Consider the following 14,522-nt stretch of genomic DNA (forward strand, 5'->3'; position numbering starts at 1 on the left):
CTTGAAGATTTGGTGTGCACTTGAAAGAAGGAAAGTTATCTCATTCTTCATTATACTCCCTTAGGTGAGGATTTCAAGAATCCAAACAAAATGAGTATCTATACCATTCCGCTTCATATCTATCACCTAAAGTGGTTCTCAACATGGAGAACTCAACGACGATCAATGTAGAAATATTAAGGGCACCCAAAACCTTACCATCTAGGCACATTATCCCCCACTTAGGGTGAGCTTAATCAACTCTTTATCACACCATACCCTTATCATCACCTTTGGTGTAACTTTCCGCTCAACCATGCCTAGGTATTATCTAAACACCCTCTTTGAATGACCATACTTAAGGTCGCCCTTACAAGACAACTATCCTCTTTAGAGTTGGTCAACATCTATTCTCTTGTTCTTCCTATGAACTAAGGGGTACATGCAACTCTCCAAGTTAACCTTAGAGCAAAACACTATCCCAACTCATGGAACAAAGCCCCTTTTTCCACTCTTTAGGGCAAGCCTACACAAGAACTCTGATTCACACAAGGACAACCATGAAGCATCACTCATAAGAAAAAGGCAACTTTCAACTCACACTAGTTACCACATTCCTTCAAAACTCCTCAAATCTACACCATGACTTTCTACTATCATTACCCATCACCATAAAGCTACTCATCATCCTAAAAAGGATTTCATTCTTACCATAACGACTCTTACCATAACTATACCACCATACAACATTTTCAATGTAATGCTCACAACCTCAAAGGTCACACATAGCCATGATTGGCATCACAATACGATTTCCAAATCTATCTTCATATATACTCATATAGTCATCACATCATAATAAGCATTAAAACTCACCTCTTCTTCCTTCGATCATTGCAACATCACCCCTTCCAAGTAATCACATCTAGAAGACCACCACACAAGGGAAAATAAGAGAGAGAGATCATAGGGTGTTAAGCTCTATGGAACGACCCAAGAGTAATGAAGAAAGTGAAACTTTTATCGTCCTATAGCCTTTCGCTCATAGATGTGTCGCGACTCACACCAATGAACAAGACTCTACTAGACGTGGCTCATGAGACGTTAAATCCTAAAACCATTTTCATAACCTTATGCTCTGATACCAAGTTTGTAACGACCCGAGAGCACCCCCTAGTCATTATCGGCGTATTCGACCTCTCGGAGGTCTTATACAAGCCCTTAGCATTCGTCATAGCATTTATCATAGAAAATAGCAGAAAATTTAAAACTTTTTCATAATATAACACAAGACATAAAAGTCACCTCATTAAACCTTTAATACAAAAATTGGTGTACTACGTCTCAAGGTAGCCATCTTAAAACATGACTACAACACAAGAGGGACACAGCCCTTACAACACAAAAAAAACTACTATCTAGTACATAGAACTTAAGGAAACTCTTTAACATAAAGGTCCTTGAATCTCTAAGGACACACCCGAACTTGGGAATAGTAAGCCAAGCTCATCACTTCTAGGAAAGGCCCTTTAGCCACCACCACCTACACTTGGTGTAAAAGATGAAGAAGAATGGTGTTAGTACAAGAATGCACTAAGTATGATAACCATGCAAAACATGCTCTTAATAGGACATTTAGTTGGAAATCATGCATCATGCCTTTTTAGAGAAACTTCAAGAACATTTAGCACAATAGGAACAATATAAACCACATACATCATCATACACATGGAAACCATTAATAATAGCACATAGAGCCACTTATAACATTTTAGGCACATTCAATGCATATAATACATTACCTTCTTCTTTATCTTAACTCCTTTCCTCAAGCAACCCTTAAGGAATACTTGGTGCAATGTATCACCATAAGATTACCAAAGGTGAACTTACATATAGCCTTCATAAATCCAACCACATATATTCATAGAGTCATAAGCACACCATAAGACATAGTCTTCTCATAGGAACCATCACCTAAGACAACCCCCAAGTCGCACTAGTGCAATGTGCAAGTAGCATCCCATAATACTACTCACACCAAGTGTTCCTAGGAAGCCACCATAGACTAGGTACATCATATTCAACAAGTCATAACATCTTCATTTAACATTAGACATAAAACCAACATACTTCATAACATCATATAAGGACTCATTCCTTTACTACAGCATTAGTCATAACCCATTTAGTTCATATCATAGGTAAACCACCCTCACAAACCCTTCACAAGCTCACTTGTGCAATGTACACATGGAGTCCCATACCCCCACATATACTAAGCAAACCCATCAAGAAGTCATAAGTGTAATTCACATGCATAGTCAAACTTCATGTCTTGACATAAGTAAAGTAAACCTTAACATGCTTTCATATTACCATACATAGACCATAGTCTTCATTACATAAAGAGCCTAATCATAACCTCTCTTAGAGTACACTTGTGCAATGCATAAGTAGGGTCCATAGTCCTACCTACACTAAGTAACTCTTCAAGAAATCATGACTAGAGTTCATATTCTTATCTTAGTTCATTTCTTAACTTTCGGGAGACATTGCCATAACCGACATAGAACATGTAAGCTACATGGAATCCGGTGTTCTACTCCCACACCGAAAAGAGAGGGTACTACTTTCCAAAGTAGGACCTACATATATAATAGCTATCTAGTGGATCCACTAAGCTAATACCTACGAGGGCACGTAGTTATGGAACAAGGAGATTGCTACTAGAAAACCTTGACTTACTAAGCGTGGAGGTTTCCATCTCATGAGACAACATATATGTTGGGAACCTGGATTTGCTAAACATGAAGGTTCTCTTGTGGGAAGCTGAACTTGCTAAACGTGAAGCCCCCACTCTCATTTTTCATGTTCACTCGGTGCTACGCTCCAACTCCCTTTCTAAACATCTTTAAGCCTTTATTTAACATTAGTTCATAAAGTAGGCTTTAGGGACTTAATCCCTCATATCATATGGCTCAAAGGTTTCTAAGATGAGAATGACCTTTCATCATAGAACCTACATTATGTGAGAATGACCTTTCACATAATCATACCATATTCATAACATAGTCTAGTTTTAGAGTACAATTGAGGAAACCATTAAAGAGACTCACTTTCACTAGATTTTCATAAACCTTATTCATTCATTCATGTGTGTACATATGTGAGAAAGCCTTTCACATACATACCTTTATACAACACATATCCATACCTTGCTAATCATACACTTTGCATGTATAATAAGATGTAAGGGTGCATATAAGAGTTACCCTTTCAATAGACACCATAACACATCATATTCATAGCTATACATGTAGAGTGTGTGTGCGCGCATATTGGTCCTCATAGTGACATATTAGCAACAACATTGATATTGAGTGTTCTTCCCATAAAGGGATCACAACACATTCACAATGTCCCCAATTCATGAGCAATTCACATATAAAGCTCTTAGAGATTCTAGACCACACACCCACACTTCATCATAAGAGACAAGGACACATTCAACATTGAATAGGTACTCCTAACATGTATATGATCAAACATTCATATAGGAGTCATTCCTTAATAGTACCTAACATAATCAATCATGTAGACCACACCTTATCCCTAACATTATCATTCACATTATACTCCTCATCATTAACACACTTAAACATCATGCTAGGACTGAGGATTTCATGCATAACCTTCATAGCATAACTTCATAAACATAGGCATCATAAACATCAATTCACTTCACATCTATTGCCCTCAAGGCCATGATCTCAACATGTATAGATAGACAAGAAGTAAACACTTCCACCATAATTGGATCAAACCTCACAACATCAATTCTCATACTATAGTCTAGAAGTTAGGTCAACTTACCAATTCTCCAAGCCATGATCACCATGGATCAATCCTCAACAATTCATAATAAATTGACATAGGTAGAAATAGGAATCAACAATGTAATTCAATATCATAAACATAGTATAAGTACAATTCCATAAACAAAGGGATCAACCCATAACTTTGCCCATAAGGCCATAATTCCCAACTCATCAATATACCAACAATTCCACATGAATAAGTATAGATAATCATAAGAAACATCAATAAAATCTAATCTAAACATAATTTCATCAATAGAGATCATATTCACAAAGATCCACATCATAGGCCAATTTTTGAGAATTTGGGGATCATGGGTTCTTCAAGAATTCCTTTAAAAATTGTCTTAAAAACATTAATTCCACATTAATTCATCAATAGAATGATTTAGAAAATTTTTTGACAAGGAACCCATGTTTAGATTGAAAATTGGGAATTTTGGTCTTTGACACACTTTTGAAAATCTTTGATAGAACTCCTTGAATGAGAGGTTATTCAAGAATCAAGAGTCACCATACCTTAATTATTGAACATCCATGAAATTGAAGAAGAAATCAGTTGAAAACCCATCTTCTAGCTTGATCTTCATCGAGGTCTTCAATGAAGTTTTTGAGGGAATCTATTTTGAGAGGGAAGGGTAAATTTGAAGAATGGGGTCTAATTTTAGGTTTTGGGGTTTTAACCAACTTAAAATACCCCAAAATAGGTAGAATAACTGTTTATAATAATTTCCCAAACTACCCAAACTACCCCTCACTTAGTTGGACCTTTTTAAATAAGTCAAACTTGAGTTTTATTTTCGAAGATTTCGTCGGGAAACAAGTTTGCGACGCGGAAGTGTTCCCACAAGTTTTATGGAAATTAAATTTTAGACAGTAGAGTCCGCGACGTGGACCAAAACTTTGGCCTATGGTGGAGCTAGTCCACGACGCGGACATACTCCCTCCATGCACATTTTCAAGCTTGCTTGGCCAAGGTGGGGGTCCTCGTCGGGGACCCTTAGGGTGGCCCTCGGGGTGTCGTATCCAAACGTTTTGACCCTAAACACATTTATTAAGACACTAGGGTCACCTCCACTGATTTTAGACTCAAAACAACACATAAAAACATGAAGAACATACTAGAACACACCAACACGTAAAAGACTAGTTTCCGAACGTCTTGGTCGTCCCTTGACGTTTGACTTCAAAACTCTTTAAAACTGACTTAAAAGGCTATTCTTCATTATTTTGACAAGTTATTAATGCATAAAACTCATGTGAGGCTCTGCTTTATCCTACTTCATTTTGAGGGTCGTTACAATTATATTCATGTTATTGTCATGTTTATGACTAACCTTTTGTATGCCTTTATGTTGCACTATAAATAGAAGCGTAAGAGTTCATATTGTAGTGACTTGAATATTTGGTGTACACTTGAAAGAAAGAAAGTTATCTTATATTGTTCTTCGGGTCTTATATTCTTCTTGTTTTCATCTTTATATTGTTCTTTTGTCATAAGTTTTTACAACACGTTATCAGCACAAATGTTCTACCATTGCAAGATTAAAGCAAAATAAATAAAAGAAGGTAAAATAATTGTGTTTATTTTTCTCTCGGGGACAAGGTAAATTATTATGGAATCTATTTTATATTTTACTTGTGAACAGGGTGAATGATTAATATTATTGTTACTGTGAATTTTTTTCTCCTATGACTAGACAACCTGCTCAAAGCATCAACAACAACATTAGTCTTACCAGGGTGTTAGATAATACTCATGTTATAATCCTTGAGTAACTCCAACCACATTCTTTGTCTGAGATTAAGCTCTTTCTGACTAAAAACATACTGAAGACTTTGTGATCGGTGAACACATCAACATGAACACCATAGAGATAGTGACACCATATTTTCAAAGTGAATACTACAACAGCCAACTCTAGATCATGGGTTGGGTAATTCTTCTCGTGAATCTTAAGTTGTCTCGAGGAATAAGCTATAACTTTGTCATTCTGCATTAATAAACAACCCAGTCCAACTCTGGACGCATCACAATACACAACAAAGCCTTGTGTACCCTCTGGTAAGGTCAACACTGGGCAGTAGTCAACCTAGTTTTCAATTCGTGAAAGCTCTTCTCACAAGCTTCAGACCATTGAAAATTTGTTGTCTTCTGATTCAACTTAGTCAACGGGGATGAAATAGATGAGAACAGCTCGACAAACCTCCTATAATAACCAGCCAATCCTAAGAAACTCTTAATATCAGTTGGAGATATGGGTCTAGGCTAGTTCTGCACTACCTCAACCTTTTGAGTGTCAACTTGAATCCCATCACCAAAAACAATGTGGCCTAATAATGCCACTAACTCAATCCAAAACTCACACTTAGAAAATTTGGCATACAACTCCTTATCCTTTAGAGTTTGGACAACTACTATTAGGTGACTAGCATGATCATTCTCATTCTTCGAGTAAATCAGAATGTCATCAATGAATACGATAACAAACAAATCAATATAAGGCTTAAAAACTCTGTTCATATGGACCATGAACACTTCAGGAGCATTAGTCAAACCAAAAGACATAACCAGAAACTCATAATGACCATAGTGGGTCCTAAAAGCTGTCTTTGAAATATCACTTTCTCTTACTCTCCACTGATGATAGCCAGATCTGAGTTCTATCTTATAAAAACAGGTGGCACCCTGAATTTGATCGAAAAGATCATCAATTCTCGAAAGAGGATTGTCACGCCCCGAGCCTACACCCTGAACGTGGTTGGAACTCGAGAACCATTGTTGGCCCCAAGCGAACCCTTGGTCTGGCTTACTTACTCAGCGGAAGACTTGAAAGCATAAATACAAGGATTTAATGCATCTCTACTCAACTGTTAAATAAAATAACTTAGAATGTTAAAAAGTCAACATTCAACTTGGCCAAAATGGCAACTCAAGTCTTAACATAAGAAATGATAATATAAAGATAACTGAACTACTAACTGTCTATGAAGCCTCTAAAACAAAGAGAGATATTGGAACAAGACCCCCGATCATCCTAACAATGAAATACTGAAAGCAAAGCAAAAGTAGTCCTCTGGAATGCAAGGAGGCTCACCAACTGACTCTAAATGCTCAACTGGATCAATGAGGCGCTAGGTGATGATCCTGGTTACCTGCGTCTGCATCATAAGAAAATGTAGGCCAACTGGCATCAGTACATTGAATGTACGAGTATGCGAGTTGGAATGCTAAACACAACTCATGCTTAAAAAGAATCTGAAAGAAAAACTTACATTGGCTTTACTCAACTCCTGAATAACTTAACTCAATATAAAGCAATAAACACATGCAATATATAGAAAACTTGAAAAACAGTGGAAAACAACTTAGTTCGTTAAAGAAAATGCAATAACAAACTCAGCTTTACTCATATAATAATGTAATATAGTTTCTATAGGAGTTTCTCTAACCGACAACCACCACTCTGAACCTAAGTGGTGACACAACGTTTTGCCCACGCTACCAGAACTGTCCTATACTTTGCCGTCATATAGAACGCTTAACTGAGTGGATCCACTACTCTATGCTAAAAGCATCTTAAGGAATCATCTAAAAAGTATGATCCTTTACTATCCATGATAGCTATATGATTTATGGAGACATGAGTTATTTGAACTCAAACTCGTCTCCATATCGGAGGTCAATACTACTCCCAAAATATACTTAGCTCATATGTTAGTAAAAACAAAACTCTCTCTTTGGTTTGAGATAATTACTCAAAAACATAGCTTAAAAGCTCTCTTGGAAATCTCAATTTCCTTTCTTGCTCATATGTGAAAACATTTTAACTCTTGGGAATACTTAGTTCCCGTATAATCTTTGAAGAATGAACTTTACTATTACTCTTTACTAAAAACTAGCACAAACACTCTTTTGGAAATCTCAGTTTCCTTTCTTGTTTAAATGGGAAAACATTTACTCTTTGGGAATACATAGTCCCGATATACTCTTTTGAAGAAATGAACGTCAAACTTTACTATTTACTCAACTCAAAACTCAAGTCTTAAAACAAAGTTAAAACATTTGTAAAAGACTTTTGGAAAACTTTATGAACTTCTCTTTATGAACTTCTCTTGACTTGACTCTTAACTTCTCTTGACTTGACTCTTAACTTTCCTTGAATTGAATTACGGATTCAAAGATTCTGATTTGTAATAGAAAAGATCTCATGATGTTTAGGAATGATTTTAAATAGCTAAACATGAGAAATGATCATGAAATCACTATGAAAGTAGGTCCGCGACGCAGAGACGCATTTAAATATTTTGTCGCGAAATAACTTTTGAGGCAGAGAGGTTCATGACCTCTCCACGACGTGAAGAGAAAGTTACACTTCTAAGGAACAGGTCCGCGACGCGGACTTTGTACCCAGTTTCTGCTAGACTTGTTCCTTCTTCATTTTCTAACCCAAATTCACCTAAACTCGGTTCTTTTTCTCAAATTTCGTTTAGATTCAGATACTCAGTATGTATACATAAGAATCTAACTCAAACAACTCAAGGAAACAACATTTTAACCTCAAGAAACTCCTCAATTTCAACCTAACTCAAGAACGAAGGCCAATTTCAAGAACACCATTCAAGATTCATCAACTTTCAACTTTCTAGAACAAACTTCGCTGAAATAAACATGATTGGCACGTGGGTAAATGAACCCAATGCTAAGAAAGACTCACATACCTCTTTAGGGATCAACCCTTGTCAAAATCCACAAGCTAAACCTTCAAGAACGATGAGCTTTGCTCTTTCTCCTCTTTTCTCCTCTAGCATTCTTTCTCCAAAAACCCTAGTGTAAATTTCCAATTGTGTAAACTGAACCAATTCAGTTTAGACCCCAATTTAATCTCTAAAAACTAATTAACTTAATTGGGTGGTGAAAATACCATAATGCCCTTCTAAAATCCGGATTGGACTTTCCTTATTTGAACAACCCAACTTCCAATGGGAATAACTCGCTCATACGAACTCGGAATCGTGCAAACTCGACGGTGTTGGAAAGATTATTCCAAGATCTTTCCTAAGATATCTAGAAACACACCTAAATCATCCTAAGCTAGGAGTTATGGTCATTTGAAGTTGACCAAAAACTCAAACTTAACTTAACTTAACCAATTTTCCAAATTTTCATTATTTCCCAAAATCACTCTTTCTAATTCCAGCACTTTCTAGTTTCTTTCAATTTGTGAGATGTTACAATATCTCCCCCTTGGGAACATTCGTCCTAGAATCTGATTACTCTTAGTAGGCTAAGGGTGTAACATTTAACATTCAACTCAAACACCCAACAAGCAATGCAATTATAACATGATAATCTTATAAATAAAAGCCAAGGAAATGATTAGTACGTTAATTTGGAACTTCTCCGGATTCGAAGAGATCTGGATATCTCTTCTTCATCTGTTTCTTTGCTTTCCAAGTAGCTTCCTCAACAAAATGATTCCTCCAAAGAAATTTGACTGATGCTACCTCTTTTGTTCTCAACCTACGAACTTGGCGATCTAGAATCTAAATAGGATCTCCTCATAAGACAAGCTATCCTTGATCTCAATATCTTCGGTTGGTATGATCAATGAAGGATTGCCCATGTATTTTTTCAACATGGAGATGTGAAATACCGGATGAACCATTGCTAACTCTTGTGGTAGCTCTAATTCACAAGCTACTTTGTCAATCCTCTTGCCTATTCGATAAGGTCCAATATACCGGGGGCTAAGTTTCCCCTTCTTACCAAATCTCATAATACCCTTCATGGGTGAAACCTTTAAATACACCTAATCATCTACTTCAAACTCAAACTCCATTTTCCTAACATCGGTGTAGGATTTCTAACAACTCTTCGCCGTCTTCAACCTCTCTTGAATCACTTTCACCTTCTCCATAACTTGATGAATTAAATCTGGTCCTATTAACCCAGCTTAACAAACTTCAAACCATCCAATATGAGATATGCATCTTCTATCCTAAAGAGCTTCATAAGGAGCCATTTGGATGCTAGAATGGTAACTATTGTTGTAAGCAAACTCGATGAGAGTTAGGTGATCATCCCAATTACCTTTGAAATCTATCACGCACACCCTCAACATATCCTCTAAGGTCTGAATAGTGAGCTCTGCTTGCCCATCAGTCTTAGGATGAAATGCGGTACTTAATTTCACCTTTGAACCCAAGCCTTTTTGGAATGACATCCAAAACTGTGCAGTAAATTGCGCACCTCTATTTGAAATAATGGAGATAAGAACCCCATGAAGTATTAACACCTCTTGAAGATACAACTTAGCATAATCCTCTGTTGAATGGGTAGTCTTTACAATAAAAAAGTAGGTTGATTTTGTCATTCTGTCGACAATCACCAAATAGAATCATGCTGCCTGCGAGACCTTGGTAAACCTGTGATGAAATCCATATTAATCATCTCCCACTTCCATTCCAGAATTTCTATATTCTGAGTCAAACCACCAGGCCTTTGATGCTCTACTTTAACTTGTTGGCAATTCAGACACTTAGCAGCAAACTCTGCAATGCCCTTCTTCATGCTACTCCTCTAATAATCTTCTCTCAAAGAGTGATACATCTTTGTGGAACCCGAATGAATGGGATATCTAGAGCTATGAGCTTCCTCCATGATCCTCTCTTGGAGTTCATCCACTATTGGTACACACAATCTACCTTGATAACTCAATACGCTATCTCCCCCTTATTCAAAAGCTAATATTTTTTGTTTAAGAACATTTGCCTTCAATTAAAGTAAAATTGGGTCTTGGTCTTTCTTTTCTTTCACTTTTGACACTAATGATGATTCAGCCCCATTCATTACCACTACTCCTCCTTCTGTGGAATCCATTAATCGGACTCCTAAGCGTGCAAGTCTATGCACATCTTTTGCAAACTCTCTCTTTTATTCCTCAACATGGGTTGTACTACCCATAGACAACCTGCTTAAAGCATTAGCAACAACATTAGCCTTACCTGGGTGATAAAGAATGCTCATGTCATAACCCTTGAATAATTCCAACCACCTCATTTGTCTGAGATTAAGCTTTTTCTGAGTAAACACATACTGAAGACTCTTGTGATCGGTGAACTCATTAATATGAACACCATAAAGATAATGGCGTCATATTTTCAAAGCAAAATACCACAGTTGTTGACACCAAATTTTGACCCTCCACGATAGGAATTAACTTTCGAGCTTCTTAATTTTTAAACGATTTGGAATAATCAGTTTTATTAAATTCAAGTATTTTTCAAGTCATTTTAAGTATTTTTTGTTATTTTTATAATTTTTAAATGATAAATATATTCTATATAATTTTATAAATATCTGAAAATCATCGCAAAAGATTTTACATTTTTAGTTAAGTGTTTTATCAATTTACTTTTTAATTATAGTTATAATTTCGAGTTAACTAGTTTGCAATTAAATTAATCATTTTGTAATCGAATTAATTATTTTATTTTGTTAAGATTAAGAAGCTCCTAAATTAATTCATCTCATTTAGATTTAGCCGAATTTGCAAATTAAATTCAATTTGGTTAAGTTTATAACCTCAGTTGGCCAATTCCAATTCGATTTGGCTAAATTATTAATTCCTTAACCCATCTCAAGGCCAAAGTTTGAGCCTTCTCATTCAACCGATCCAATTCACCCTTCCTTTAGCCCAATTCCTTTCCAGCTTTAACATTTACTCCAACCCCACTTTAACTCCCATTTTATTTTTAATTCCAGCCCACTTTCATATTACAATACCCATTCCCAGCAACATACGTAAAACATATAAACAATACCCAATACTCATCTTCTTCCTCGATTGCGACCGAAATCAGTGCAAAAAACCCAGAAACTCCAGTAAATTGCGAAATCCAAAAATCCCAGCGAATCCAGCGATCCGAGCCCAGTCCAATTGCGTGTGTCGCGTCCTCTCACTCTCTCCTTATCCTCTAGTATGATAAATGTACTTAAATGGTATAGGTGTCAAAATCGTGTTGCTTCGATCATCCTTGTTCCTCAAATCGATGACTCTCCTTTCAATTCCATAGGAAATTGTACGAGTCTGGTAGAAATTCCATCTCCTCAATATTATCTCAAGATAATTTTTTAAATTCAAACTGGAAAATCATATCCGATTTCTCCCATCCTCCCCCCCCCAAAAAAAATCAATCATAAATTCCTCCTATTTAAACCCCTCTTCTTCCTCAGTTGAGGGGTTGGATTTTTTGAGCGGAATACATAGGAATCAGTTAGCATTAGAGACGAAAATACACTAAAATTACTAGTTATACTATTACATACAAGTATTTAGGATAGCTCTCAAAATCGTAAAGCTCATAATCCAGATTTTGCTTAGCCCTCGTTCTTGTTTGCTTCTACTTTGTTCGTCTGGATTCTTAGAGTCGTAGTTTGGTGTGAAAGCTCATGGTCTCAATCTCGTCATCTCGGCTCGTTGTTCCGAAAGAGGTAAAATGATTTTCTGTTACTCTTTAGCTTTTCTCTGTTCATTTTAGAATTAAGAGTGTCATGAGTTTTGTGAATGAAGCGATGAACTGCTATTCTAAATTCATTTCTTAGTTTCAGTATAGCTTGATGTTGTTCTAAAGTCAGTTGAGTAGCCTTTTAGTTCCGTTTAAGTAGTCTACTATCCTTTGGTTTCAACTTCGAGTTTGATGGCTACTTGGTTCTACTTCTCCATTGATTACTTATTGGTTGGTTGTTTTCTTTGTCGTCTTGATGTGTTGTAGTAGCTTTTCATCATGTTAGTTTAATCTCTTAGGAGTATTTTACGTTCTTACATAATTTGAATGCTAGTTGAGATATGATTTTGTTCCCCTCCTCTGTTTGCATCAGCTTCTGATTCTTGTTCTTCTTTCCAAATTTGTTGCTTAATGTATTATCGGTTTCTTCATACAAGATAAGTTGGTTTTAGTGTAAAGATGGCATTTTGAATCAGATTCTAATAATTATTGAGTTTTCCATTTCATGATGGGAAGAACCCTAGGAAATTGTTGACATGTGGTATTGTTTCGCCAAGGTGAGGCTGCCAGAGCGGGATTCCTCCTGCTAGAGCGGGACAAGGCGAGACAGAATTTCAGCCATGTCTCCCCTGTTTCCCCTAGTCACGTATATAAAGCCCGAATCGTGTATGAGTTAATCCCTGCAATTGAACTAGTGCTCAGGAATTGAACCATCAGTTATAATCCTAGGATTTAAACATTAGCGATGATAAACAACAAAAACTAGAATACATGTGCTTACAAAAGTGTAAGGAAAAACAAAAGAGAAAATGAAATATTGTTTATTATATACCAATATGGGAGAAAACCAAATCAATGTCCCTGGGAGTTGGAAGTATCTCTGTCCGAGTTTAGATCCTCCGGGGGTATCACGCTAGACCAAGCCTTATTCAACCAAGGGAACTCCACATAGTCTCCCGGCTCGAGTCAGGAAACCTCCCTCTAGAGGGAAACACAATAAAAGATATCATTCATGGTCATCCACATTCGAGCCACCAGACGATCCCGCTCTATACTCTTCCTCCTCTCATGTCTCAACTGGAGGTGGAGCATCTCGACCTCGAGAGCAATGGCAGGTGGGACTAAAGTAGCGCTAGTATAGGATCATCCCAATCTCCTCCGAACGGCCGCCAGGTCCTCTTCCACCCAAGAACTTGATACTGGGGACTGGGACTGGGTAGGGAGAGTGTCACCACCATCATTATCTTCCCCTCCTTCGGTATCCGCCTCTGCAACCGCTTGGCAGCTACTGGCCTTATTTGTCTCCTCCTCTTACTCCCAGAGGTGGAAGCCTGTCTAATCAAAAGAGGGTAAAAAAAGGGAACCATGGGAAGTACCTCGTTGGTTTACAAGAGTGGCACCCCTGCATGCTTGCACATCGTCACCAGTCCATGTAGGAAAAAGACCTTCTTGTTGTCCAGTAGAACATCTTCCACTCAGAAATGATCTATGCTCCCACATTTAGTTTGATCCCCTGTATAGCACACGCCACCACTAGAGCCTGGGGGAAGGTCACATTGGTACGATTGCCCGACGGGTGGATCTTTCCGGTAACCAAGTGCAACCACCTCTTAGCATCTGGTGACCAGTTGGCACTAGTGATGCCCTCCTTAGTAGCCTAGTAAACCTGGTCCAAACGCGTAGGCTCCACCAGTGTATCCTTAATCAACTCAAGTCCATCTCTCTCAGCTTTGCCTCGTACTCCATTTTGGGGACCTCTGGCACCTCGAGAACCTCATTTATGAATTGAGTGTTCAGGGGGATGTCAACTCCTCAGATGTGGATGGAAGGGTGAGGGTCGTCCCAGCGTACTGTAGGTAGGATGGCATAGAACTCCCTCACCTATGTCGAACGTGCAGTAGTGGGAGCCTCTGTCAGTGGGGCCATCCAAACTCCTTGGTGTTCCGGTGATCGTGGTACCTTTCAAGACAGGCAGCATCGGGAAAACCGGACGAAAGGCAGATTCTTCTCGTTAATACCAGCCATATTGGACAAGCTTGCAAATTTTATGAAACATATGTTTTAGAACTCCTTTAGATTAGGAAAGATTTGGCTTAGAAAAAAAACCTAAGTGGAGTGTAAGGGGCCACTGCCCACCGAATCTCACCACAG

The sequence above is a fragment of the Solanum verrucosum genome, unplaced genomic scaffold (genome assembly GCF_900185275.1).
Source record: "Solanum verrucosum unplaced genomic scaffold, falcon-dt-bn FXZP01000037.1, whole genome shotgun sequence".
NCBI lineage: Eukaryota > Viridiplantae > Streptophyta > Magnoliopsida > Solanales > Solanaceae > Solanum > Solanum verrucosum.